This window comes from Patiria miniata, unplaced genomic scaffold (assembly GCF_015706575.1).
Source record: "Patiria miniata isolate m_02_andy unplaced genomic scaffold, ASM1570657v1 HiC_scaffold_2, whole genome shotgun sequence".
In the NCBI taxonomy this organism is placed as follows: Eukaryota; Metazoa; Echinodermata; class Asteroidea; order Valvatida; family Asterinidae; genus Patiria; species Patiria miniata.
Genome location: NW_024037058.1, coordinates 155,884 through 179,507, shown reverse-complemented (window position 1 = coordinate 179,507; position 23,624 = coordinate 155,884). Strand labels below are relative to the sequence as shown.

The 23,624-nt window shown below is 40.7% G+C and overlaps 2 long non-coding RNA genes across 3 annotated transcripts; one reads left to right on the top strand and one right to left on the bottom strand.

Moving 5' to 3' along the window:
- The first annotated feature begins 1,041 nt into the window (after nucleotides 1–1,041).
- Nucleotides 1,042–15,139, top strand: LOC119726190. Its single transcript, XR_005270799.1, has 3 exons — nucleotides 1,042–1,089; nucleotides 11,842–11,923; nucleotides 14,855–15,139. It is a non-coding gene; the product is annotated as an uncharacterized LOC119726190 (long non-coding RNA).
- A 3,545-nt stretch (nucleotides 15,140–18,684) lies between these two features.
- On the bottom strand, nucleotides 18,685–23,152 carry LOC119726191. Of its 2 annotated transcripts, none has more exons than XR_005270801.1 (3): nucleotides 21,263–21,644; nucleotides 20,164–20,290; nucleotides 18,685–19,240 (listed from the first exon to the last, which is right to left on the bottom strand). It is a non-coding gene; the product is annotated as an uncharacterized LOC119726191 (long non-coding RNA). The 2 variants fall into 2 exon arrangements; XR_005270800.1 differs by lacking the exons at nucleotides 18,685–19,240; nucleotides 20,164–20,290 and adding exons at nucleotides 20,869–20,954; nucleotides 22,963–23,152 and having other exon boundaries at nucleotides 21,263–21,318.
- Nucleotides 23,153–23,624: the final 472 nt, after the last annotated feature.

The following is a 23,624-nucleotide window of genomic DNA, read 5'->3' as shown; positions in this document are numbered from 1 at the left end:
GTTTTTTTTACGAATCTGTTTAACTTTTAATATTTTTTTGATTAACTTTTTCCCCCCGTGGAACATCATAGTCGAACATACAGGCAGCTACCTGTAAGGCCTTGAAGGATAATCTTCCCAGAGCTCCAACACTCCTTTTTGATGATTGACATTTCATCTTTTGTAGGGTACTTAATAAGTTTATCTTTTTTACATGCTGGCTTTTAATTGTGGGTTTTTTTTACGAATCTGTGTAATTTTTATACTTTTTTGATTAACCTTTTTTGTTCAATATGGAACCTTCGTTTTTCTTGCAGTATACAATGGTGTTTATGTGGGTTTTGTTTTAAATACATGTACATGTACATAGAATAGACTTTGTTTTTATACCTTATTTATTTTATTTAATGACTTATAATATGTTTACTTATATTCATTGAATTAATAATGCCATGTTTGAAAGTGTTTATGTTTCAATGTCTTACTTTCCAATTATTTTTCCATGAAGATCTCTGTTCTGAATGTATGTGGTTTGAACTAAAAATGAAATAAATCGCTGTTAAATTGAGCAAGATGGCGTGAACGATGTCAAATATGAACATGAATAATGGTTAAACTTTAATTTTAATTACTTTTGGTTAAAGCGCAATATGTTTCAATGGAAACAAATAATAAAAATGAATAATTAATTACACTTTTAAAGCGCATTTCAAAATAGCATTTCAATGCACTTTACAACGACAAACTGCTGCAATACAGATATTTTACCTGACAACTACAATGACAATTATACATAACAGCATCACTGTATTAACAGATGATAAGTGGACAAACTTTATAATATTGTCGAATGATTGAAAACGCTGTCGAATTATTGTAAACGATGGGTCCGAGTTGGTCATGCATGGGTCCGAGTTGGTAGTGGGTCCGAGTTGGTTGTAGGTCCGAGAGTTGGTAGTTGGTCCGAGTTGGTTGTCGAGTGGTTTGGGTCCGAGTTGGATCGAACCCCCCCCCCCCCGGCCCCTGACTCGGTGACGTCACGGCATAGTCAGGGAACCAGACTGCGTGCAACAATGGCGACTTCGGTAGCTTCAGCGCATTCGGCAGGAGGTTTGTCTTTTTATTAAATCGAAATAATTCATGATATTGGTGTATATTATTTGATTTTATTATATCAATGCATAGTAAAACCTCTTTCAAGTCTTATATCATGAAGGTTCTGTAAATAAGGCAAGAAAAAGGCCAGAAGAGAGACGATAGATGTGTGTCCATCGTCCCTAGGAAAGGATTATCGTACTAGTGCCACGTAGTCGTAGTCGTACCAACCTCGTCCCCAGGGTGTCGAGCAGTACGCGCCAACCACTACCTGCTCTCTCACGCTGGTAAGTGGTATTGGATCATTTGCATGTGCAAGATTTTTGAACACGTATGCAAATTAGGAGTAGTCTGGTGCCTGCCTGTGCGTTACATTTGCGTTTGTTTTTGAATGCGGTGTCTGGGGTAAAAACAGAATCAATTCGTCGCAGCGCGAGCATGGCGTGAGTTACGAAAACATGATTTTATTTTAATTAAACTGTTACGATCTTAACGAGACAACATGCAGTATCACATTTCATATTATTGTAGTAGCTGGAAAGCCACATATCAAGGGTCGACTCGTCGGCAGGCCTCGCCGTTGTTTTATTCAACAGATGACATGACAAATGACAAGCTTCAGATCTATCTCTTATCTAGCTTTATGATCCCGAAGAAGACAAGACTTCTTTCAGTAGAAGTAAAAACCCTGAAAAATTACAATACGTGAGGTGGCAATTAAGTTTCTAACAAAGTAATCGGTCTGATTTATAAATATTATTAAATAATAAATTATACAGATAAACCTACCCCAGTGCCTTTGGCTTCCGTTATTTAAGGATACACAAAACAGCACAGCTCACAGCTTGGAGAGAAAGCCCTCGAACTGGTCTACACGTCGCAGACTAGGTATGTCTGGCCAAAAGAAAAGTTATCGTCTTGCACTTCAATAATAGTACGCCAAAACAGCGTTATCTCCCTGCATCTGCAGCATGCACTGGCTTTTGTGCGCTGTGTCATATAGGCCCCAATGTATACATTTGCCACGCAATGTATACATTTGCATCCAAAAAGTATGGCGTGCCTAAGCACGGGGTGACAAAATACGTTTTGATGATTTTCAATTATTATGAATCGCCACAATTTCCCTGCTTTAAGGATCAGTCGCCTCGAACGATCCATAAGTCCAAAAAAAAAATCATTTTTTCTTTTTTTTCCGGAGTGGTTTTGTACTAAATAAGTCAAAAAGGGTAACTACATATTACTCTTTATATATAATCCTCTTGCATGCATACACAATTTAAAGTATGACTAAAATATGTGAATCTCCCACAACATTCCTGCTTTTGGAATTCCTATTCCAAATTTTACCGAACACAAACTGGTTCCATTTCAGTAACTTTTAAATACACGTGCAAACAAAGTGACTGAGTGCTTTTTCAAGACTCAATATAGTGTTTGTCTGATGATCTCTGCCTGTTTCTGAATGGCATTCATTCCAGTTTGTACGCGTATTATTCAGCAGTTGATCTAGCGGAACAACCGGATCTGGGCGAACATTAGCGTAAAAGGCGGGTACCCGTTACGCTGTGCGGAGTGGTGTTATAGATATGTACTAGATGGGGCAGAAAATCTGGGCAATTTGACGAATTTTACCATCAAGTGATCTGATAAGGCCACAAAGCGTGCGATTGAACCTTTCGGTTTGCCCGTTGCCTTGCGGGTGGTAAGCAGTGGTTCTCGTTTTCTTATGCCATATAAATTGCACAGCTCTCTGATCAAATGGCTCTCGAAATTTTTGCCTTGATCTGAATGAATTTGGGCTGGAGTGCCATAATGTGAGGACCACTGATCCCGCAAGACACGAGCTACTGTAGGCGCTGTTTGATCCCTACATGGAATTGCTAGGGAGAATTTAGTGTAGGCATCAGTAAGTACGAGAACATTTTCAATCTTCCCCTTACGACATCAAGTTTGACAAAATCGATAGCAAGGCGTTCAAGAGGTTGAAACGCCAGCAAATGCCGCATTGGCGAACGAATTGTTGGCGTTGGCACTTTCGTCAACGTACAACGAAAACACGTCTGAACGTGATTTCGGACACAATTCGTCATTCCCGGCCAATAACAGCGCTGCTGAAGAAGAAACGCCAATGTTCTGTTTATGCCTTGGTGGCCCCAATGGTCGTGGGCTGCTTCCAAAACTAACTTACGGAGTTTTTGCGGAACAAGGAGTTGGAAAACAGTCCCTCTTGCAGGGTCAACAGTTTCCCTATACAACACGCCATTGTGTTCTGTTATTCGTGGCCATTCTTTAACCAACCACGCACTTCGGAAGTGAGTTTAACATCATCCATATTTTGGCAAGGCTTGCATTTTTTTTATACCAACTGTCCCACACAACTCGTAAAGACTGATTTCTTTCTGAAGGGAGGCAAGCTCCTCATGTGAGAACGAGGGGAGCACCGCAGGGGCAGAACCGGCGGTCTCCTGTGATGTGCCTTCTGTCTTTTGGGTATGCGTTTCGGACGCATTCTGAGCTGACACATCAATGGGTACTTGTGAACCCTCGCAGGTGAGTCCATAATTTTGTAGTTCAACGCAGGTTACTGAGGCGACATGAAGATAGCGGCTTAGGGCGTCAGCACACTTATTTGTCTTCCCGGATCTATATTTTATCTCAAGATCGAAAGGTGCTAATTGGGCTATCCATCTCTGCTCAGTAGCACCAAGTTTTGCCGTTTGTAGGTGAGACAGAGGGTTATGGTCAGTCCACACGATTGTGTGGTGACCAAGCAGGTAGTCGCGAAATTTTTCTGACACTGCCCATTTCAAGGCGAGTAATTCAGCAGCTTGAAACTGGATAAATCGGCATAATTTCTCTCTGCTCCGCGTAGACTTCGACTCGCGTACGCGACTGAGTGAAGTTTCCCACTGTCATCAGCCTGACAGAGACACGCGCCTAAACCCTTAGCAGAAGCATCCGTCTCAAGTACAAAGTCGCGATCAAAGCACGGATATGCCAAGACAGGGGCCGTGCACAGTACGTCTTTCAAAACATTGAAAGCTACGTCGGCCTCTTCTGTCCAAACGAATGGGGCTGTGGCCTTCCCTGCTTTTGATTGTGCTTTACCGGTGAGCGCGTGTAATGGCTCTGCAATTTTGGCGAAGTCGCGCACGAAACGCATGTAGTACGAGGCTAACCCAAGGAAGGAACGCAGTTGATTTGCAGTTGTTGGGGTAGGCCAAGACCTCACTCGTTCGGTTTTATCAGGATATACTGACACTCCGTTAGAGTCTACGACATGACCCAAATGAACCACGGAATCTCTGAATAACTGACACTTTGACCCGTTTAGTTTGAAATCGTATTGTTTAAAACGACTGAAAACTTTGTCAAGTCTCTCAATGTGGCTGTCAAATGTGGCAGAGTAGACTAACAGGTCATCTAGATAGAGAATCAGCTCCGACAGGTTCAGATCTCCGAAAATGTGTTCCATTATTCTCTGAAACGTACTTGAGCTGTTGATGAGACCCTGGGGAAGACGTAAAATTCATAGAGTCCCCAAGGTACCCTAAACGCGGTCTTATCAATATAATCTTCTTCCATGGCTACTTGGAAGTAGCCATGGGCCATATCTAAAGAAGAAAATACTTTAGCGCCACCAAGAGCCTCTAGGGTTTCGTCTATCCTCGGCAATGGAAATGAATCTTTGGCTGTCTTCGCGTTTAAGCAACTGAAGTCAATACATAATCTGAGTTGGCCACTTTTCTTACGCACAAGAACGATGGGACTCGCGTAAGGACTAGATGGTCGACGTATTATGCCCCTATCGAGAAGATCCTGAAGCAGGGTCTTCACTTCTCCAACCTTAGAAGGTAATATTCTCCGATAAGGGAGGTTCACTGGAGTATCATCGCTCAGCCGTATTTTGTGAGGGATGATGTCACAATAACCCAAATCAAAGGGCCCGGCTGAGAAAACATCGATATACTTTTTAATTAATTCCGCTGCCTTAATAGCGTCTTCTGGTGCTAAGTGTTTAAGGGTAAGACCAGGAGACATGACAAAATTGGTGCCGTCTGGAAAAACAAAGGTTTCCCTATTTTCCCTATCTGTCAGTGCATCCTCTTTTAACTCATGCTCATTGCAAGGCAAATTGCTATCTATGGAGTCATTCGGTTCGTTTTCTTCGCGAACACTGGCTACAACACGGTGCACTGACACGTGAAGCCCATCCCCATCCTGCTCAAGGAAAATCTGCTCCTCAGTATTAATTGCAGATAAAACTGCTACCTGAGTGAGCGCCGGGATAATCAAGGGCTCTGCACTAGCATTTGCTATATACACGTTAATATTTGCACCGTCAATTTGTCCGTCACCGTCAAGCACCTGACATATGGCCAATGAACCATCTTCGTTACCCGACTTTACTTCTCGGAAACTACCATTGTTAGACAAGCAAAGGGGAATGCTGCTCACTAAAAAAACTCCTTGTTATGCAACGAATTTAAGTCGTGGTCGTCTGAAATACACTTGACACTAGCCACGGTTTGCGGGGGCACAACAACACGTTCACACGTGTACACGTCTGCTGACGTGTACTCTGCGGTATGCAGGTCATCAACCAATACTGCGGTTTGCAACCAACGGAGTGCTAGATCCCAGTCTGGATCTAGCTGAACAGACCCAATTCTCTTCGAATTGGCTGCAATTCGCCTCAAAATGTTACAGCCAAGTATAACGGGGCAATAGTTTTTCTTGGAGACGTTAGCGGATGCTGCCGTCTCTCTAGAAACTAAGAAAGAAGCCTTAAAACTTTGGCCAAAAACTTCTAATGAGGTCTCTATGTAACCTTCTACTGGGATTTCGAGATCATTGGCGCCCATCAGTTTGATGAGCTTGCTCACGGGCTGTAATTTCCCCAAGGTGTTTGCTACATGTTTTTGATAAAACTGGCTTGACAGTAAAGAGACCTCAGCGCCTGTGTCAAGCAACACTTTGTGGTGACCCCATTCACGATAACAGTTGCAGTAGGGCATTTACCGAGGAGCCTTTTACGAATCTCTGAAGCGGAAAGATTGACACTCCGGCCAGTGGCTCATCCCTTTCAATAACAGAATTAGAAACAACTGAAATATCGGGTACACAGTCCGTGGGTAAAAATACGGTATGAGCCTCCGTTACACTGCCGTCTGCGACGGAGGATCCACGTTTCCCGAGGTATGGCCTTCTGCGTTCTTGCCAGCATGTTCTACAGGCTTTGTATTTTCGATTCGCTTTCGCTTGTAGCAATTTTCAGCAGTATGCCCCGGCCTGTTGCAGAATGAGCATTTGACCATAGGCTTTTTAGGCCGCTGTGAAGTTAGCAAGTGCTTCACACCATCACAAATGACTTTTATGTCTGCATTCATCGAGGTCTGCTGCGCTACTAATTGCTGTACAGAAGTAACAAACTGTTTTTGGTTCTCTAGAACTTCAGAAAGCGCCTTGCTGTCGGGTACTGCGGCGGCCCTATAAGCAGTTGCAGTTGCAACATCAGAGTCATCAGGCGCCGATTTATTGGGGTGTGACTGTTCCGTGGTAGGAAATAATTCCAACGCAAACTCACGCAGCTCACAAAACAAGATATCGGCCCGGCTATGACAGAGTTTTCGCAATTCTCGCTTGACTGAGATATCCTCCACACCTTTCATGAATTGTTCTTTCAAGGTGCTTTCTCGAAGCTGAGCAAGTGCATTTTTCTCTTGCGCATTTACTGCAGCGGCTTCGATCCGATCATGCAACCGAATTAGTACACGACTGTAATCTGTAAGGCTTTCACCTTGCAACTGCATTCGGCCGTACAGGGTTCTTGTCAAGGATTGAACGGACTCTGGAGAATCGAACCGTGTTTTTTTTCAGCAGCGCGGTAAGCTTATTGAAATCATCCCTTTGTTCGTTAGGGGTACATAGCACTTCTTCCTTGGCAATCCCGCCCAAGTAATCTAAGGCAGTACTCAATTTCCCCATCTCCAAGTCCAACTTGCCTACAATATGTCCCGATATCGGCCAACCACTCATGTATGGTCTGATCCCCAGCTCTAGTGGGAGGCCCACAAAATTTCACCAGTCGTACTGTGCTGACTCGCTGGTACTTTAAATTCTGAAATGCCCCTGCAAGAGTGTCTGCGAGAGCTTGGTTCGATTGCAATATGGCATCAGCCACATCTGCAGGTAAGGCCATGGTGCAAATATCAAATTGTCAGGACAATACGGTAAGTAAGTGAGGAGATTCAAGTCACACAGAACAGTACAATAATTTAAAAAGACTAACACATGTGTGGCATCTTCATTGTGTACAAAAACATGTACAATTGCCAGTCAATCACTACAGTGTATCATTAATTTTCCATAAATACCGACGTGAATCGTGTAAATAAAATATCAATGGGACCAAAAAACACAAATTACACGACATAATATTCTACATGTAGCTCCAAACCATGTGCCAACTTGCACGACGGGCTGAAATTGAAACTTGAACAAAGCTTAAAGCTTCTTCAAATAATCGCAAGTTTGTTTAAACTCTAAAAACAAATTTTATAATAAACAAATTTTTGATACAGCCCTATAATGATAAGTTCGAACTAAATTTGACACTAGGGGTCTTGTCTGGAAGTGGAAAACGGCATGTCATCCCATCCTCGTCGCCATTCTGTAGTAGCTGGAAAGCCACATATCAAGGGTCGCCTCGTCGGCAGGCCTCGCCGTTGTTTTATTCAACAGATGACATGACAAATGACAAGCTTCAGATCTATCTGTTATCTAGCTTTATTATCCCGAAGAAGACAAGACTTCTTTCAGTAGAATTAAAAACCCTGAAAAATACAATAAGTGAGGTGGCAATTAAGTTTCTAACAAAGTAATCGGTCTGATTTATAAATATTATTAAATAATAAATTATACAGATAAACCTACCCCAGTGCCTTTGGCTTCCGTTATTTAAGGATACACAAAACAGCACAGCTCACAGCTTGGAGAGAAAGCCCTCGAACTGGTCTACACGTCGCAGACTAGGTATGTCTGGCTATGCCAGGCTCAGCCAAAAGAAAAGTTATCGTCTTGCACTTCAATATATAGTACGCCAAAACAGCGTTATCTCCCTGCATCTGCAGCATGCACTGGCTTTTGTGCGCTGTGTCATATAGGCCCCAATGTATACATTTGCCACGCAATGTATACATTTGCATCCAAAACGTATGGCGTGCCTAAGCACGGGGTGACAAAATACGTTTTGATGATTTTCAAATTATTATGAATCGCCACATTAATATTAACAAACTGGAAAGGAAAAGAATATTTTCGAGAAGGCGTGGACGAATGATCGCGAAAACACGTCCTGCACGTTGTGAATAACAACACCAAGTACACGATATAAATCCATTTCTAGCCAATTGCGGTATCGAATCAGGATGCAGGAAGGAAGTTTCCTATACAGGGTTTACTATTGAAACAACGTTTAAAATAAAGTAAGCACTGGGGACGAGGTTGAGTCGGTATTAAACCGATCACTTCTGCACCTTGCCAACTCGGCACCTTGCCGGCACAACAATACAGGGCCACTCCATTCAGGGGTCAGACAAGTCGACCGTTGAGACAACTCGACCGTTGAGACAACTCGACCGTAGTGCGATAAATGGAAAAAAGACAAGTCGACCGTTGTGACAAGTCGCCTTGCATGTTTGGGGCCTAGTTTTGGGGATAGTACCGGGGATTTTGACGGCGGCTGATCGCCGTTTGGGAGTGATGACACAAAAGTTTGTTTTTTTTTTTTGGTAGCATATAACAGAGCTGATATAGCGCAGCATGTTGTCCGTGCACATCGTTCGTTTTTTTCCAGGCCTGTGCGCGCAACCCCGGTCAACGTGGCCGTACTGTACTGTGCATGGTGGCATCGTTTTTGCCGGGCCTGTGCGCCCATTTGCCGGTCAACTTGTCCGTAGGCCTACCATGCACGGTGAGTCGGTGACATCGTTTAGCCAGCCCTTTGCGCCCACTTATCTCATCCCCAGTCGGTCAACGTGGCCGTACCGTGCACGGTGACATCGTTTGTGCTGGGCCTGTGCGCCCACTTGCCGTACCTGCGTGCTGGGCCGGGCCCGGTCCTCGCGGGCAGGGCGCGCCGGCCCGACGCGACGGCCACCGGATTGGAGCGCCCTCTGTGCATCGAGTATATGCCCGTGCCGCACCCGGGATTGGTTCTGCCATGCAACTTTCCCGCTCCACGTGTATACATTTCCATTAAGTCAAGCTGTCTCAACGGTCGACTTGTCCCGAGTCGAGTTGTAACAACATTTGCTATTGTGTCTGTGGGCAAAATGCTTCGCGTATTACGCGAACGCTCACCACGGGCTAGCCCCATAGGCCTAAATGTGGCCAATTTACCTCCGTAAACAAAGGCCACACTTCCACATGTCAAAAAACGTGTCGAACTTTGTCAAATTTTGATTTTCACATTTAGGCTTAGTTTGTAGGGTTTTTTTGCTTTAGAAGATACTCACGGACACCCTCTTTATAAGCTAATCTAAAAGTGCTGCCTTTTTCAGATGTCTAATTTTTGTGAAATTTTATGTTGAAATTTTTGATACGCAAACGTGTGCAAATGAATCTGGAAATTATGGGGGCAAGATTAAAATATGCGAAGTTCACTAATTTTCCTCTGTATTGACTAACAAGCCCCCAGATAGCAATTTCATGTCATCAAAGTCAATTTGAGCAGTGAGAAAATACAAGCATTTTCTTAGAAAACACTTACAATTTTTCAGTCCACTCTCATAGGGTTTGTACACAGAGTGTTGAGTGAACTTCGTATATGGAAATCTTTCCATTATGGGAATCTTTCCATATCGAGAATCAAAAGTATTTCCTTCGTTATCTTCGAAAGTTAAAAGTGCCAGTAGTGCTTGACGAGAATGTCGCACTTTGCCGCTGACCGATAAAGCGCAGCGTGTTTTCGCGTGGGGCAGACCAGGCTATTGTACGCACAATCACTGGTCAACATGACCATCTGTTAAATCACTTGTGCCGCCGCAGTGTAGCCTGGGGGTGTGATTGCTAAAGCAGTTTTTTTTCTTCAGATTAGCTCATGTTTGTTGTAATTTGAAATGCACTTTCAAAGAAAATGTGACTTTCCTACCTCTTTTTGCCGTCAGAGACGTGAGACCTGCACGTTGTAGTTCTCCCAGTACGCATGAAAGCCTGACACAATGAAAGCCTGATGCTGATTGGCTGATAGAAAAACCTAGAAAAAGTTTTTGTTATCATCCAATCAGCATCGAGCTTTTAATTCGGGCGATTCACAATGCAGTGCGCCACCAAGAGTTTGCCATGGAGAAATAATTTTTCCTAGTGCATTGTGGGAGATGGTCGACAAATGCGCAATGCGGGACATTTGAAATTGTTAGTTTTTCCGGCCAGAAAGTTCATAAGCATATGATTCAAGTATCTGTTTGCCTTTTTCTTTTTGTTTTATCAATGTGGAGTTTTTTGTAAGGCGGCAGAATGCTTTGCCCCAATCTTTAACAAATTAGCTCAAGTTTCTACTGACACTCGTTCAAATGGGCCATGTTTTGTCGACCATAAACTTGAAAAACGAACTCTCCGTGGCAAACTCTTGGTGGTGCACTGCATTGTGAATCGCCCGAATTGCGTTAGCTGTTATTGCATCTAGCTTTCAAAGTTGCCATCTTGAGCCTGTTTTCTGGTTGTTGTCGTTGTCTTTTCCCCCATAATTTCCCTCAAAAATCAAAGTCCTGCCCTCTTCACACGAAATTAAACCTGTCAATATTCAAGAAGGTGTCATTACCAGCTGTTCATATGTGTCAAGAAATATCAAAATGTCACTTTTGAGTGTCATTTAGTTAGCTGTATATAGGAACGAAGTCCTAAAGATACGATTACTCCAGCCCACCTATCAGCCATCAGAAAGCGATAACATGTCCTAAAAAGTCAAATTTAGCAGGGAAAATATTGAAGCATTTGATTTACTGAGTAAACCTTAGAATTGTTTTCAGACCAGTATCATACTAGTAGGGTTTGTGCACAGGGTGTCAAGTGATGTCCAGGTATGGAACTCTTTTCCCTACTCCTTTTCTCTAAATTTTGCTTTATGTGTGAATCTTTAGGGTTTAAGTAAGTAACAGGACTAACAAGTTGGCTTGAAATTTCCAGCTTACTAGGCTCATCCTCCCTAGTCCGAAAATTTGAAACTCCCAATAGTGGTGTATGAGAGCCCCAAACTTAAGGCATTCAAAACATGCAATTCAAGAAAATAGATTGTGAAAAATATTGAAGAAAAGTCTCCTTTAAAAATTGACTTGAGTCTTCCAACTGGGTTGGTGAAATACTGAGGACCTTTTTTTGGCCACATCAAAAACTTTGGAGAATTTTGCTGGCTTAAGAGTGAGTGAGTAAAATTGAGCACTCACGGTCGAACACTGGAGCCTCCCCATGTCATGAATCTAAAATGGTTCACAGTGGATTTAAAAAGAATATTTGATAATTGTCAGCAGAAGCTAGAATTAGGAACAGGGATATTTCAAACTTGCAGAAATTTCATTTCCATGGAATTTGGGAAACAATTTTGCTCAAGCAAGGTGCTGCTTGTAAACAATCCAAGTGCACTACATTATTAGGTGGTGTCAACAGTTCCTAGGCATGGGCGTGTAGACATCCAAGACATCCCCCATGATGTCATTGTGAACTACTAAACTAACAAAAAACTTCTGTCTTTTTTGTTTAAACTAGAGGGCCTAGATGCCGAAAAAAAACAGATTCCAAGTGGAGCTTGAGTTCGTCCAGTGTCTTGCTAATCCACATTATTTGAATTGTAAGTATTCCAGACCATAACATTCAGACTGTTTGACTTTTGATCAACTTGACTGGCAACTTCTTGTCAGGCACAAGTCATAATATGTATCACTACACCTCATAAATGTTCATGATCAAATTGGACCACATCATTGGCCGATTGTGCTGCGCATCCGGGAAGTAAAAATGACACCGCCCAGGTGACATCAGTAGTGAAGCCCGTCTAACCAGGATATTTTCCCCATTTTTGACGGACTCTCGACCAATCAGAAGTCCGGATTTGGCCCCACGTGACCCTCATTAGCATAAAATGAGCAACGGGAATCTACCATTCACCACGGGGGAGTGTGACGGGCGGAGGGGCTTGCGTAAATTTAAATAATAAAGGCGCGTACCATTATTACGGTATCGAATATTATACGTATCACAGCAGTGAAAACAATACGATGTACATAGGGACAAATACATAACATAAACTTACGTATAGTACAGTAAAAAGCCCTATATACATCATGAATTGAAGGGATTTTTCAAGCCGCATATCATACTCGTGCCTGTTTCCACTCTATCATAATAGCCTTTGTACTCGAATGGGGGAATCCAGTGACGTCATAGTGCTGACTCATCGAATGATGACAAACAACCGGACAAGTCCGGTCATGTGCATTGTCCGCGGTGTTTTTAAAATCTCCCCGTATGGAATCGTTGTTTGTGGCCGCATTGCTAAGAGAACGTTAGATACAATCACATGTATATGCCTCGCTGTGCGTCGATGCTGAGCTTGAGATTTAGCGGTACCGAGGAACAATTTTGAGCAGAGTATTGAATTATGAAGAATCTGACCACTGAGTTGACGACTCAGTCATGGGAAGCTGATAAAAGGATTATCGTCACCGTTATATAATCGCTTCAATAACAACCTGCATTGTGAACATATCCAAGCCATGAATGGATTCGGGGGCCATCGCATAATTATGATGTCATTGCACTTATTTGCTGGTCAGTTTAGTGCACGTGGAGCGTTGTACTGTTGATGAGGGATGACGTATGGGGCCAGGTAGTCAACAAATAAAGCAAATAATAAGGAATGGGTATTAAGATAAATAAAAGGAAAACATTTCACACTGATGATTTTCAAGGATTATTTGAGAATTTATTTATCATTATCATGCATATAACTTTATATACGTGCACTAATATTATGCAGTCATCATAAACTGCCCATTTTATAATTTCAGACCTGTTTCTAATAATATTGTCTTTTGTACCTGACATATACCGGTTTACAATACACTGTCTATTTAAAGCCACATCGTATATAGAACCCAGTGGACACAAGTTTAAATCTTCATGCATGGGCATGCTCTTCTTCTAAGCCATAAGGGAATTACTGTATAAGAGTGATAAGGGGAGACTATTTCAAATACTATTTTTTTCCTATAAGACACTGCTAGATTATTTAAAAAAATGAGTAATCTTTTTGAAACTACTAGTCTTTAATCATCACTGTCTTCATCGTTTTCTTCATCCTCATCTTGTTGGAACAATCCGTCAAAAGTGTTACGGTATCTAGAGCAGTGTTTATTTCATGCCCGTAATCAATTTTCGTTCGATATCTTCCACAATTTCTTGATGGGTGCCACTGTCTTTCAGATATAGGTAACTTAAAAAATACTTGTATTTGTTGAAAAAGATTCGCTCGACTGCCCACATGGTCTTCCTGTTGGCCTTTTCCTTGGCCTGATCTTTACTCATATCCTCGTTAATGTACTTTTCATATTAAATTTTGTCACTCCACATCTCCTGGGTGGCTTCTATGGACTCTTTCAACCAGTCTCGATATGCGGTTGTCTTCCAAATCAGAACTAGACTCGTCTTCATCAGATAATTCGTCATCTTCCACCTCCGTTTCGGATTCCGAATCATCGTCCTCAAGATCTTCGTCTTCATCATACGTAGATTCAGTTTCATAGTTTTCCATATTAGGATCTTCAAATCTACGGCTTTGCCAATCAGGTTCAGAATGATCCTCCTCAACTTCATCTGTTTCAGAATCATCTACAGCATGTACATTTTCTGCATGCCTCTGTAGGTTATATCTCCGTCCGAAGCTTTTGTCACACATGTGACAAGCATAAGGTTTGACTGCAGAAATAACATTCATGTTGCAGTTTTGAAGGTTAAGCTCCGAATGGTAAGAAACGGATAAAAACGTTTAATTAAATAACTACTTATGAGTCACTGCTCATCTGCTCAATTCATTGCTCATTTACTCGTGAGTAACTGCTTTCTGCTCATCTTCTCAATTCATTGCTCATTTACTCGTGAGTCACTGCTCATCTACTCATGAGTCACTGCTCATCTACTCAGTTTCATTGCTCATTTACTCGTGAGTCATTGCTCATCTACTCATGAGTAAAATGAGCAGCGAAATTTTTACTTTGAATTTTTACTTACTTTGATGTACAGAAAAAAAATGTTCTCACGACAAAAAGTAGTAGCGCGCAGTTCCGACCCGACGCAATCGCGATGTGCCGACGACCGGCACGCGAGCGGGGAAACACGGGACACTCTGCACTGTCATGACTGTGTCGGCCAATGCATTTAAGTTTCTGTGCCCCTCAAAAGCTCCCTTTTATGACTCTTTTCTTATCGGACAAATATGTGGCTTTTATAATGGTTTAATTGTTACTTCTGTCAGCGAACGATGTGTGACTTTTACAGACAATTTCATGATTGTTTATTTATATTCTGTTCACGAAAATGTGAAAAAAATAAACATGTACACATGTACATATTTGTCCTAGTCAGCTAGTACTGTAGTAGGCTTAGCTAGCTAGCCTACTTCATTGTTTTACTCATGAAAATAATTGCGAAGTCTTATGTGGTTTATTTTTCTCCGTCATCAAACAATAAATATCTCTATCTTACGTTTCCCTTCTCTTGATAGATGTCATCAAAGAGCATGTAAACACACTCAGATTCCACTCATGCACGGATAAGAAACACTTTCCTCTCTGGACTCAACTGACCCAACGGCAGGATTTCAAAGTAAAATCATCGACTACAGTCTGCAGCAACCACTTTAAATACGGCCAGCCATATCCTGATGAACTTCACCCATCTTTATTTTTGAGAGGATACGACCTTCCTGAGACACTGAAAAGAGCACCGGTGAAGAGTCGAGCATTGGATCTCACTACACCACTGCCGGCCATCTGAGAAAATCAAAACCTTACTGTACCTTTTCTTAAGTTTTTAGCTGTTTCGGTGTACACACCGAAACAGCTCTTGTTTTCGTTAAGATTTTGGGCTTTTTCGCAAATTTGCGAAAAAGCTTTGTTTTTGTTCTCATTTTTTTTTTTTGGCTTTTCCGCAAAGTTGCGGAAAAGCCTTTCTTCTTGTTCCACTTCAAATGCCATTGACTTTGTGCATGTTTTTCCTCAGTGCCACTTTTGGCATTAATTTTTGCCATATATCATTCAAACTTAGCATAAGCATAGTCCCTATAGCAAAGATGTGTCCCGAAGATTGACGTCATGGTGACGTCATCGACTAATTTATTGTAGATTTTTGAATATTTAATTTTTACCATAGACTTTGTACACAGAAATTAAAAAGAAATTGTCGATTTTCAAAGGGCATTTTCGACTCTTTGCCAGTAATTCATTTACACCAATCTTTGTCCAAGGAAAGACCCTAACTCAAACAACATTGTGTAATGATGACGTCATGATGACGTCATCCGGTGCTTATTAATGGGCAATTAAATTGTGACACTTTTAATATTTAAAAATACATAAGAAATCAACCGTATGCGTCCGCAGCATTGTGTTGCCGGCAGGTGGTAGAGTAGGTTGAGGTCTTTATTTCATTTAGTGTGCGTGAAATCACGTGACCCTTGCTTCCTGTCGAAAAAGGCCAAAACCGGAAGTGGCTTATTATTTAAAAGTGGTAATAGATATGAACTTGCTTTTAACGGTGTTAGTCTCTTGGCTGAGCGTATTCTTCAATTCATCTACAGATGACGTCATGCAATCTTTGATCGTCCTCTAGCGACAGGTTGAACATTTTCAAAAATGTATTTTGAATAGATGTCTGTGGCGAAAGTTGCTGGAATCGCCTAAAAATTGGTGTATATGATGATCTTGACCCACTTAAGACGTGTGCAAAGTTTTAGGCGTATGACGTCATCAGACCGGAAGTTCCGTTGAAAAGAACTTTCCTTTTTCAAAAATTGCTAACAAGTCAATCCGTACAGATATAATCTTGAATTTCCTATTAAATGATAGGGTAAACATTTGCCTCAACAGTGCCAAGTTCCCAGCTTGTCAAATTGTTCACACAGTTGACGCGACGTCGGCTAAAAATACCCTTGCGCAAGTTGCGGTAGAGAGCTTTAAAACATGCACAGGACTTCCACGATGTGTATATGACATGCACGTACGTTGTACATATATGTACGCACATACATCGTATGTAAGTCAGCCCGGCCGCATGCAGCGCACGTGTTGCCGAGGTCTAATCCTGTCCACAGTGACCGTTTTAGCCGATTTTCGGCTAACTTTGACAGATTTTATGTTCATGCTTCCTTATAATCTGAAATTCATTGAATGTAATTTTTTTTGATTTTTTTTTGATTTTTGAACTTTCAGCATTGTTTTCCAATGAAATACACTTTAAACTTCAAAATGATTTCCACACAATGAAACCACAGCCTGTGGTTAAACCGAGGTGTGCTTAACTTGAAAATGAGAATCTTTAAAGAACCTGCATTGTGAAATGTAAGGACGCCCTCTTGTGGCTGAATAAATTGTCTGCGTAATACATACATGAAGCTGTACATGCAGATATCACCGCCGTTTTTTTTATTTGCGTCGTGTTTGGCTGGAGGTTTTGGGTCCGAAAACTAGAACAGTGTATTCTCAAACTGAACGAGTCCTTAAACTTAACAATAGAGTAAGACGAACGTTGTTTACGCGGTGCGCAAAACTTACGTGGCTTAAAGTTAGCAGACCAGTAAATAAACTTTTATAGACCCCAATGGTAAATGCTCACACTTCAGAAATTCGGAAAATACTCACTCTCCAAGTGTTCAAGACACACATCAAATTAAAGCGTATTTCATCATCTTTTATTTTCTTTTCAATTTTTTTGGGGTTAAATGACGAGTTTTAAAAGATGCTATGAAACATCATACACAATTTTTTTTTTATGAAACAACGCAGATTATAAAATGGCGATGGACTTTAATGGGTTAAAATGTGATATAACCATATCCTATCTGTGATTAAAAAACACAACACATTTTTATTTGTATAATTTTTTTATTTGTATGAAAGCATTTTCTTTAATATAAAACAATAGTATTCTACCAAACAAAATAGCAAAAATGTTTCCTCAAAATTCCATAAATTATTGTTCCCTGAAATCCTTGAAAATGTCATGTTTTGCATTGTTTACGATATCCTGCTTGAAACATCCGGTTGATGTGCGCAGAGGGTGAAACGTTTACAGCTGGAATCTCAACCAGCACTGAACACACATATTTTGGGGTTGCAAAAGTGCCCCCCCCCCCAGGTGATTTTCAATGGATGTTTGTGTAGTTGTTTATATCCCAAGCACTTTACACCATTCGACTCAAAATGCATTTTGTAGCCCAATTGCGCATTTGCCAGGCTGCAGTGTCTCTTTAATGAGTTTAATCTATAAATGATATTGTAAATAAATACTTAAATTAACATAGACGAAATGACGCAAAAGTAGGCAATTATCTCGGTAGCAATTCACAGCTTAGCCAGTGTCACAGTCTTACTTAGAATGCGCTCACTTCTTCACAAACACAGTGCAGTGAGCACACGCAATAAGGTTGGCGATAATGTACAGCCGCAGCACAATTTTGCACGTGCGTATTGAAGTTAAATGTCCCTTTTGGAGAAGTGCGCACACCTGATAAGTGAGACCATGACACTGGCATACTTGGTGCGAACATGAATCAGCCAATGCTTGATAATATCACATTTTCATAGCAATCAGACAAAGTATGCACCGGTGTAGCGTGAATTTACGTTTCTATGAAATTCGGACTCATTGGTAATACCGCGCATGCGTAAGTATGGTAATTAGGAAAGTGACCGGCACGTGAGAGGGATTAACCAATAATAGGGAAAAGGGGTCCGATTTTCATAGGAGTCGGATTTTCATGTGACACCGGCATTAATATGCTTTCCCCCCCCTACACTCACCCCCTCCCCCAAATTACCAAATATTTATCCACAATTGTATTTTATGTAATTCAATACATTTATGATCACAATCACTTATGTATTGTGCTATGTACAAGGAGAGAGCCCATTTTAACGCCGTACTTTGCACCATTTTTATCATAATAATAGCATAATCATTGCAAACAGTTTTGCATGTACATGTCACAACCACTCTTGCGGGTACTCTCTTTGCCAATAACACCAAAACTTTGAATATCTTGGATAAAAATTAGCATTGAATTGTTTTTCTACCATGTAGAAATGGCATTAAACAGTCCTCGTTGCCCTTTATCTTACTGTTTAAATAAAAAAAATGGTTGGGAAAATGTTTTGACCAACTTTTTCAAGGAACAAGAACAATTGTTTTGCCCTTAAAAACAACTGCTTTCTCGATCTACTCTTGACCGTGCACAAAAAAGGCTTGCTACTAGTATAGAATAACCTCAAGCAAATTCCAGAGGACTGGAATAGCTAGTTGACTATATGAGCTATTGCAAGTCCTCCAAAATAATACGAATGTTCAACAAACCACCGTGACAGGTTTATTATGAGTGTTTCAGAGACTGTCTCTTTGTTCATATGGTGGTTCCTCAAGGTTCAAGAGAATGCTAAATGTGTAGGTTGTAGCAGCATAAGACAACTTGCAATCCAATACTGGCTGAGACTGTAAAAGCACAATAACTCCACATATCTGGAGGTGTGACAGCAGGATGTTGTTGACAGAGTGGGAGCTAGTAGGTGCTGAGAATGTACAAGCACACTATAACTCCAAGTGCCGGTAGCTGGACAGGATGTTGCTGACAGAGTGGGAGCTGGTAGGTGCTGAGAAAGTATAAGCAAATAGTAACTCCGAGTACCAATAGCTGGACATGTGACAGCAGGATGTTGCTGACAGAGTGAGAGCTAGTAGGTGCTGAGAATGTACAAGCACACAGTAACTTCAAGTACCGGTAGCTGGACATGTGACAGCAGGATGTTGCTGACAGAGTGGGAGCTGGTAGGTGCTGAGACTGTAGTGACAGCAGGATGTTGCCGACTTTGGAAGCTGATAGGTTTGCATATGTCTTTCCCTGAATAAAACAAAACATGAAATGCTTGATCATAAACAGCACTCTACACAAATTATGCATGGTAAATTTTTGGCACAACAAATCTTTGCAAACTGCTCAGCAACTATTGGACACGATCACTTCAAGTTGCATTTTACTGAAAGTGTAAATATTATTTCTAGAAATGTATTCAGGTCCTTTTTATGTCAGACTCCACATGCCAAGTGCAATCGTTGTCCAAAGTACAAACATTATAACCTTTTTAAAAATCAGGAAAATACAACATTTGCATACATCACAAAACAAAACTACCAAATTATTATGTAATACCTTACTGGACTGTTGGTAAATGACAGTCTAAAGCATCCTATAAAATCATGTTACCTTGTGTGCCATCATTTTTAAGATAAGTGGTATTTCTGTACAATTTCCAACACTAATTGATCGACCAGCCTTTGGAAAATCTGACTCTTTTCACATACTGTCCCAAATTTACCGTATTTAGTCAGTCCACATTTTCTTTGCAATCAATGATACAACCCATGAATGGCTACAAGCTAGCCTGACTGTCACCATTCAATTTCAGTGGGGTCAGGGAACCAGCTTACAAGGTCATGATTGTTTTTCTTGGTTTTTCCAGCATCTACGAACACAAAACTTAAAAAAAGTCAGTACAACAAAATTACAGAAAAAGCAAACGTTGTATATTCCCTTTAATGACTACATGTACTTGTGTTTTAACACCAAGAATTGCTATTTTCATTTGGCAGGATATTTTTACTTGTGGAAGCTTTTTCACACTGAAGTATAAATTTATACATTTTTTTGCGTAAAAGCTTTTATAACCGTTATTCTTATTCAGGCAGTTTTTAACTTTTACATCCGCAATCATGCAACATTTAATGTGACAATCACAACAGATTGTCAGTTAAATATCTACTCACCTGAACAATACTGTGCATGTATTAGCATGTAGAAAGTGGATGCTGTCACAGTGTGCCTTTGCTAACAGGAAGAACATACGTAGAGATGTGGCAACTGAAGCAACACAGCCATCTTTACAGAGATGATCTACACAGAATTAATTGATTTATTGATTACTTCTTCATCAAATCCTATGCCATAATTGGCAAGTATTTCGAAGTTGTACATATATAAATTTTCAGTAATCAGAGAAATGATCACAAATTTCTAGCTTGAAAATTGCTATTGCAAAGAAATTTTGCCTAGACATGCTAGATGCATAATGCAATTGCACAGTTGTTTTTAATGATACTTATCTTTGGAATGCACACAAATATTTACTACAATGCACGTTCCTGTCTGACATATTAGTCTGGTTGCATGAAATTTATTTCACAAAAGTGCGAGATGATGTGTAACACATCGCAGCTGAGTTAAGCACTTCGCAAAAGTATAGGTGAGGCGACACATTATGTTGATCACAATTAACATCAGAAAGCCCCAAGTCCTTATAGCATGGGAATCAGCGTCTGCACACAAGCCCCAGAGTAGAAATTCTCACCGGGAAGATGATCCAAACCAAACACAATTCAGTTCATTTTATTTTTTTAAGAAAAAAAATTACAAAAAAAATAATAATAATTATGCCAAAATCCAGAACATCAGACAATCTGTCTCACCTGCACATGTTGAATACTGGCATGCTAAGTGATGCTGTCAGAGTGCTCATTGGAAACTGGAAGGAAACATGCTGATTTGTGGTTCATGGCTTCTACAAACAATCAGATAAGAGAATGACATGCATGAGGATCCATCACAAGGGTGTTCCACAAAAAAAAATAAAGTGTGTCCCCCAAAACTCCCTCTGGAAAGATACATAACATGTCTCATAATATATCAAATATCTCACATTCAATGTTATACCAGCTGTTGATGATCACAAGCATACATGTGTATTGTTCTTTCTTGTGTGAAATTTTAGTTCGATTCAGTTCAATGGTTTTGTTTACAACTGACAAAACGATGCTCCTTACATTACAAATATACAATCTAAGTAAAATATTCAACAGTTACACTCACCTGAACCATGCTTGAAGGCTGGATGACGGCACTGTAACGTGGCCAAGCACAGAAACCTGTACAAACGAATCAGAAGTTCAGTCTATTGCAAGTCACATCCATCATATCATCTTTGTTGGTGATGACTGTACACAAGCACTGAGTCAGCTGGAGGTCTGCATGAAAGGCACTTAGGTAGTATGGTAGCTAATACAGCCTATGCTAAACAGTGCTGAAACATCACAGTTTCTCTAACATCTGCTGCTTCTCCAATTATGTGCCAATGCTTGAGGCTGCCTTTGAAGTAGGGGGCCTGGTTGACAAGGCCAATCTCCAGCTAACACAATCATCAGCAGCTTGCCTTCCACACTAGTAGTGGTTGATGCAGCAAGTGATGAGAGATTTTTAAGATGTCTGCATATCTCTTCCACAGTGCTCCTCTGTCAAGATCATAAGTACATAGTTCTGTGTACTGAACAATCTTTAGTAGGTTATGATCCTGAAACGTGGAGACACATCTTTCTCAATTCAACATGCAACATACTAAAGACCTCTACTGCCCCGGATGAAATCAGTCCAGTTTGTGTCCACATTAGTGTAGAAGCAACAGTAATGGAAACACACTAAAGGAGCAGCAGGTATCAAAGGCTGACAACCCAGTATGTATCCGCACCATATAGACAAGACGCAAGACTAGCTTTGGACAGTACATGCTCATGTATTGCTATATTTCTTTATGTTCTTGGTTAAGACAAGTTTGTAAACACTGCCACAAGCAGAGTTTCCTTTGATCAGTTTACTGTCCACATCTCTGTCAAGCATTACCGCTACAAAAGAGCCAAACTGTTCATCTGCATACCAACTCCATTCTGTCAATTGAGATACGCAGGGGTGGCTCTTTTCAAGGCGCATGTGTGAAGAAGTGCAGCACTTCTGTCTTTTTTCAGGCAGAAGTCCATGTGAGGCAGACTTTACTTGGGTCGTTTGCATCTCAATATCCAGTTGAGTTTTTACTAGCTGTTCTACAATGCAATCGATTGCCGAATCTGGAATATTGCAACTGGCACTAATTAAAGAGGGTGTCAAAATACTCCCACGTAAGAACGTACACATGTACAGCTCTCAACTTTTTTTGTCAGCAAACACTGTCTTCCCATCTGTGGGGGACAGAAACCGTAAAATGGTTTGGAAAAATAGAAGCGTCCAAAGCTGCTGGATCCACGTGCCAAATAGGTCACATAGGGAATTACACCTTGACCCCTACTTCGTACGTTGCTTTGATGACCTCTTCCCTCTGGTATGACCTGGGTGGCATCACAGGTCGTGACCTGACCCTGGCAAGGTCAATTGCGCTCAGGACATGTTGTCCCCTCCGGGCGAGAATGATCCGGCAAGATGGTTGTTGTCCTAGGATATTTTAAAGGTTTGAAGAATGGTGGTGTTGATGACCCATAGCATCTCTGAAGTTCAGTCAGCTCGGTTGCTCCATCCACATAAGTTCCAGTTATCTTGTTTGTTGGCTCTCTACGATAAATATTAATGTTAAAGTCATCCAGCGGCATTCCAAAATGTACCTGTCTGACAAACATCTTTCCTCATCTTTCCTCCTTTAGGTATTATTTTGGGTATGCTGATGTAAGAAACATCTTTCAGATTACACTAAGTTATAATCCATCAGGTACCATTATTTCACAGTTCTTTTTGTGACATTTTTCACTTACCATCAATGAACTCACTGCATCTTCTGCTTTATGTACATCTCTTCAGTATAATCGTCAGAGATGAACTTTACCTACAAAAACAAATGCATCATACTTGCATGAGTATTTAAAATTACCTTGGATATTGCACACGATTTCTGTTTGAAAGACAACCTTGACAAAAAACAAATTACCCTAATCATTGAAACTGTAGTAAGTTCAACACAAGTACCTTCATTTCTCTATTTGATCAGTATCAAATTCAAGTTCATGTATTACAATTTGTCATTACCTCAAATTACATCTAAAAATTTAAGACATGTATATAATTCTTGATGCTACAGTTTGGTAAATTGTCACTCTTGCATTTTGCAAGATTTAGCCAGTGATTAACCCTCCATGAACAAATGCCACAAAAAGAACATTTCAGCAGATTGAGGTTGTATACAATTTGAAGCAATGGATTTCACTGATAATGAGGATGAAATTAGGCCATAACAATGAGGCAGCTAAACGTATTATAAAAACAAACTGATTGATTTTATCAAAAAAAAGCTACCGGTACTTGATCATACATGTATATTTTATTATGCACAATGTTGAATTGTCTACAAATGGCTATGTTGCATTTTGGAAAGCAAGTCTTTGACTTCAACACCTATACATACAAACACAGGGGCCCC